Here is a 6624-nt window from a genome sequence, read left to right on the forward strand (position 1 = left end):
GTTGGAACATTTGATATGTAACAAGGGGAAGGGGGCTTTTTTGGATTTCTCTAATTTGGATTTCTCCGAAGGAAAAAGACACTACTTTGATCTTTTATCCTGCTCTGTTGCTAAAGGGTCCGTCCCTGATCTGATTACTCATTAGTAAAGGTAGGATAAAAGAAAAGATGGATCTGGAGAAAAAATCCTCTGAAACTTCTGATTCTTACTACTTCACTACAATTACAAATTGTCTTTATGCCAGCAAAGAAAGCTCCATCCTTGCTACTTCAATTCTGATAAACGAAATGAACTACTTTTTTGCCTACAAATAACTAAATCTATCGCTCTACTACTTTTTGACTTGAATTTCTTTGGTTCAAGTTCAAGGGCGGGGAAAGAACCCATGGAACTGAAATAACTCACTCGGAACACCTTTTAAAAGATTACGCGGTACGATTGGATCAAATAAACCCTTATTGAATAAATACTCCGCTACTTGTGAACCCTCAGGTACTGTCTTCTTCAATGTTTGTTCAATTACTCTTTTACCCGCGAATGCAATGTAAGCATTGGGTTCGGCAATAATGATATCTCCCAACATACCAAAACTGGCTGTCACTCCACCAGTTGTAGGGGATGTAAGGATTGATACATAGAATAATTTTTATTTGATTGATAATTGTATAAAGCGGAAGATATTTTAGCCATTTGCATCAAGCTCAAACTTCCTTCTTGCATGCGCGCTCCTCCAGAAGCACACACCATAATAACTGGGAGAGATCTATCAGTAGCATACTCGATCAAACGTGTAATTTTCTCGCCTACTACGGATCCCATACTACCCCCATGAACTTAAAATCCATAACACCAATTGCTATAGGAATACCATTGAGTTTGCCTATGCCTGTTTGAACAGCCTCAGCCAAACCCGTCTCTATTTGATAAGAATTGATACGATCCCTATAAGGGTCCTCCTCAGAATGAAATTCAATAGGGTCCATAGAGACCATGTTTTCATCCATAGGGGCCCAAGTGCCTGGATCAATCAAAAGTTCGATTCTATCTGAGCTACTCATTTTCAAGTGGTATCCACATTGTTCACAAATATTCATTTTTGAACTAAAAAATTTCTTATAATTTAATCCATAACAATTTTCACATTGAACCCATAAATGTCTGTATCTTTATTTCTATCTAAATCATTATGTCTTCCGAAATCACTGTCACTAACACCACTAGTTTTTAGATTGGAGCTCCCACGGTCACTACCCCTTTCACTATCGCTACAAATGTAACTATAAATGTAATTGTCACTTGAATTGTTGCTACCATTTGGAATGCAACTATCCATATTGGTTTCAGAACGAATATAACTGTCAATGCAACTATTTATGTGACTCTTCCAACTATGCCTAGTATCATACACGTAATGATCATAATAGCGATTGTAACTCTTAGACCCATTATTTAGATTCAGATAACTAGAAAATAAACTTTCTAGTTCACCCAGAAAGTAACTATCAGTGTCAATCTCAAAAATCTGATTTTCAATATCGAAATATATGGAATAACTGTCACCATTACTATCCCTAACCCAAAAAGTCTCACCAGAGATGAGACTCCAAACGTCCTTGACACCGCCCAAGTTGAGTAAATAATCAACATTACTGCAACTATAACTGCCCCTACCACTCCAACTATTAACGTTTTTCTCACTATCATTTATAATGGGTTCTTCACTCCCGCTGGTATTTCCAATAGGGCCAAGACTCGCACTTAGTCCACACCTGCGCCCTAAATCCTCATTAGACAACATTGAATTTAACCACCATTTTTCCATAAAGCCCCTCCGCCTCCTGTTTGGAAATACAATACAATATATGAATAGTCATTCGCTGAATAATCTACTATTTCATTTCCGATCGGAATAAGCATATGGATCCAATTCTTAGGATTATTATCTCATACTCTAATACTAATAATAAGAAGTGAGTATTGAAAGAAATGATTCCTTTTTTGTCTTATGGAAGCCGGAGTATCACTCACTACACTATCACTATATATGATATAATGGAATCTTTTCTTCACTTCAATAATAAATTAAATAAAGATCAATTAAAACAGAGGTTTTTCTCCCATGTCGTAGACAAATACTCATTAGAAAGATAGAAAGAAAGATCTGTTCCCTCCTCTGAATAATTTTGTATATATTATGAATATTAGTTTCTATTGAAACATGGAACGAAAAGGACAATATACGGGATGAGTAGAAGGAGTTGTGACCCTTAGCTTGATCTATAGTCCACAACTAGAGAGAATATCAAATGATCCGCCAATCCCGAGGATCCATGGGTTCATTATGGATCCAACAATAGAAAGATTGAACTCTTTAGTTTTAAAGAGAAGATTTTAATTTTAGATCTTGCTTGCATACTGCATAGCATACGTATGTACATATTGATATATGCAAATACATAGGAGCCTTATTCTTTAGTTGGTTCGGCTCAATCCTTTTATTTAGTAAAAGATTGGGCCGAGTTTAATTTTAATTGGTGGAACGAACGGGAATCCGAATCACTGAATTACAAGACATCCATTGCTTCGAATTCAAATTTGATCTCTTTCCATACCTCACAAGCAGCAGCCAGTTCAGGACTCCATTTGCTAGCTTCACGAATAATTTCATTACCTTCACGAGCAAGATCACGTCCCTCATTACGAGCTTGTACACACGCTTCTAAAGCTACCCTATTAGCTACTGCACCAGGTGCATTCCCCAAGGGTGTCCCAAAGTTCCTCCACCGAACTGTAGCACGGAATCATCCCCAAATATCTCGGTCAGGGCAGGCATATGCCAAACGTGAATACCCCCTGAAGCCACGGGCAGAACACCTGGCATAGATACCCAATCTTGAGTGAAATAAATACCGCGACTCCGGTCTTTTTCAATAAAATCATCACGTAGTAAATCAACAAAGCCCAAAGTGACATCTCGTTCCCCTTCCAGTTTACCTACTACGGTACCAGAGTGAATATGATCCCCCCAGACATACGCAACGCTTTAGCTAGTACACGGAAGTGAATACCATGATTCCTCTGTCTATCAATAACTGCATGCATTGCGCGGTGGATGTGAAGAAGTAGGCCATTGTCTCGGCAATAATGAGCCAAGCTAGTATTTGCGGTGAATCCCCCTGTTAGTAGTCATGCATTACGATAGGAACTCCCAACTCTCGGGCACATACCGCCCTTTTGATCATTTCTTCGGATGTACCTGCAGTAGCATTCAAGTAATGTCCTTTAATTTCACCTGTTTCGGCCTGCGCTTTATAAATAGCTTCGGCGCAAAATAAGAAACGGTCTCTCCAACGCATAAACGGTTGGGAGTTCACGTTTTCATCATCCTTGGTAAAATCAAGTCCACCACGGAGACACTCATAAACCGCTCTCCCATAGTTCTTTGCGGATAACCCCAATTTTGGTTTAATAGTACATCCCAATAGGGGACGACCATACTTGTTCAATTTATCTCTCTCAACTTGGATTCCATGAGGTGGGCCCTGGAAAGTTTAGAATAAGCAGGAGGAATTCTCAGATCCTCCAGACGTAGAGCTCGTAGGCTTTGAACCCAAATACATTACCCACAATGGAAGTAAACATGTTAGTAACAGAACCTTCTTCAAAAGGTCCAAAGGATAAGCTACATAAGCAATATATTGATTTTCCTCCCCAGCAACAGGCTCGATGTGGTAGCATCGTCCTTTGTAACGATCAAGGCTGGTAAGTCCATCGGTCCACACAGTTGTCCATGTACCAGTGGAAGATTCGGCAGCCACCGCAGCTCCTGCTTCCTCAGGCGGAACTCCAGGTTGAGGAGTTACTCGGAATGCTGCCAAGATATCAGTAGCAAGGGTTTCATAATCAGGAGTGTAATAAGTCAATCTGTAATCTTTAACACCAGCTTTGAATCCAACACTTGCTTTAGTTTCTGTTTTGGTGACATAAGTTCCTCCCCACAACTCATGAATTAAGAATTCTCACAACAACCGGGGTCTACTCGACATGGATTAGGCGTGAATGAAACCTTTCACAGCAATCCCTGACAAAATTCTCAACTAATATCAACTAATTAGAAATTGAAATGCTTCATTAGTGGACCATAGTATTTGATTCGTCAAATGTATCATTATTGTATACTGTTTCATATGTATGGCGCAACCCAACCCCTTTTTCTCAAGTTCCTAATTGGTCTCCTTCTGCTTTTTTTCGTTTTTTTATCTATTTTATCTACTAAACAAACCAATTAATATAATAAAAAATTGACTCTTGACAGTGATATATGTTGTATATGTATATCGTATATGTGAAAAAATATACAGAATACAAAATGGAAAGAAGACTAGGCGAAAATAAAAAAATAAGGAAGATCAGCGGATGAGATATCAATAATGACTCATAAATCAAGTTCGGGTTCGAATTCCATACATTATATATATCCATATATATATAATTCTAGATGGGATTGTTTCTCTTTCTAATGATAGATAAATGAAAGACTTCCTCATGATCCTTATTTACCTACTCGTACTCGATATTTCGAATATCGATTGGGTTGGGTGAACTTGAAAATTCATTCATTGAATCAAATCAGTAAGCGATTGAATTGGATTCGATTGAATAGTACCAACAAAATCGAGCGCTAACTCCCATTTCTTATTGAATTAACCGATCAACTTGCTATCGTACATTTTCGGTTCGGTAATATTCGCAAAAACTTTAGACATAGTTCAGTTTTTTATGAGAACAAATCCTACTACTTCTGGTCTCGGAGTTTCAACACTTGTGGAAAAAAATCAGGGACGTATCGCTCAAATCATTGGTCCAGTACTGGATGTAGCTTTTCCCCGGGAAGATGCCTAATATTTACAACTCTTTGGTAGTTAAGGGTCGAGATACCGCAGGTCAGGAAATTAATGTGACTTGTGAGGTACAGCAATTATTAGGAAATAATCGAGTTAGAGCTGTAGCTATGAGTGCTACAGATGGGCTGACGAGAGGAATGGAAGTGATTGACACGGGAGCTCCTCTAAGTGTTCCAGTCGGTGGAGCCACTCTAGGACGAATTTTCAATGTTCTTGGAGAACCTGTTGATAATTTAGGTCCTGTAGATACTCGCACAACATCTCCTATTCATAGACCCGCACCCGCTTTTACACAATTAGATACAAAATTATCAATCTTTGAAACGGGCATTAAAGTGGTGGATCTTTTAGCGCCTTATCGGCGTGGGGGAAAAATCGGACTATTCGGGGGAGCCGGAGTGGGTAAAACAGTACTCATCATGGAATTAATCAACAACATTGCCAAAGCTCATGGGGTGTATCCGTATTCGGCGGAGTAGGAGAACGCACTCGTGAAGGAAATGATCTTTACATGGAAATGAAAGAATCCGGGGTGATTAATGAAGAAAATATTGCAGAATCTAAAGTAGCTCTAGTATATGGACAGATGAATGAACCCCGGGAGCTCGTATGAGAGTCGGTTTGACTGCCCTAACCATGGCGGAATATTTCCGTGATGTTAATGAACAAGACGTACTTCTATTTATTGACAATATCTTTCGCTTCGTTCAAGCGGGGTCAGAAGTATCTGCCTTATTAGGTAGAATGCCTTCCGCCGTGGGTTATCAGCCTACCCTGAGTACAGAAATGGGTTCTTTGCAAGAAAGAATTACTTCTACTAAAGAGGGATCTATAACTTCCATTCAAGCAGTTTATGTACCTGCGGACGATTTGACTGATCCTGCTCCTGCCACGACATTTGCACATTTAGATGCTACTACCGTACTATCAAGAGGATTAGCTGCCAAAGGTATCTATCCAGCAGTAGATCCTTTAGATTCAACGTCAACTATGCTCCAACCTCGGATTGTTGGCGAAGAACATTACGAAACTGCGCAAAGAGTTAAGCAAACTTTACAACGTTACAAAGAACTTCAGGACATTATAGCTATTCTTGGACTGGACGAATTATCCGAAGAGGATCGTTTAACCGTAGCAAGAGCGCGAAAAATTGAACGTTTCTTATCACAACCCTTCTTCGTAGCAGAAGTATTTACTGGTTCTCCAGGGAAATATGTTGGTCTCGCAGAAACAATTAGGGGGTTTCAACTGATCCTTTCCGGAGAATTAGATAGTTTTCCCGAGCAGGCCTTTTATTTGGTAGGTAATATCGATGAAGCTACCGCGAAGGCTATGAACTTAGAAGTAGAGAGCAAATTGAAGAAATGACCCTAAATCTTTGTGTACTGACTCCTAATAGAATTATTTGGGATTCAGAAGTGAAAGAAATCATTTTATCTACTAATAGTGGCCAAATCGGCGTATTACCAAACCACGCCCCTGTTGCCACGGCCGTAGATATTGGTATTTTAAGAATACGCCTCGACGACCAATGGTTAACGATGGCTCTGATGGGGGGGTTTGCCAGAATAGGCAATAATGAAATCACCATATTAGTCAATGATGCGGAGAAGGGTAGTGACATTGATCCGCAAGAAAGCTCAGCGAACTCTTGAAATAGCTGAAGCTAACTTGAGTAAAGCAGAAGGCAAGAGACAAGTAATTGAGGCGAATTTAGCTC

General features: G+C 39.4%; 3 pseudogenes; 1 reads left to right on the forward strand and 2 right to left on the reverse strand.

The window, feature by feature from the left end:
• Positions 1–341: 341 nt before the first annotated feature.
• On the reverse strand, positions 342–2178 carry LOC126409640 (acetyl-coenzyme A carboxylase carboxyl transferase subunit beta, chloroplastic-like; annotated as a pseudogene).
• A 17-nt stretch (positions 2179–2195) lies between these two features.
• Positions 2196–4006, reverse strand: LOC126409641 (ribulose bisphosphate carboxylase large chain-like; annotated as a pseudogene).
• Positions 4007–4760: 754 nt separating this feature from the next.
• Positions 4761–6533, forward strand: LOC126409639 (ATP synthase subunit beta, chloroplastic-like; annotated as a pseudogene).
• The last annotated feature ends 91 nt before the right edge of the window (positions 6534–6624 follow it).

The sequence above is a fragment of the Nymphaea colorata genome, unplaced genomic scaffold (genome assembly GCF_008831285.2).
Source record: "Nymphaea colorata isolate Beijing-Zhang1983 unplaced genomic scaffold, ASM883128v2 scaffold0682, whole genome shotgun sequence".
NCBI classification, from domain to species: Eukaryota; Viridiplantae; Streptophyta; class Magnoliopsida; order Nymphaeales; family Nymphaeaceae; genus Nymphaea; species Nymphaea colorata.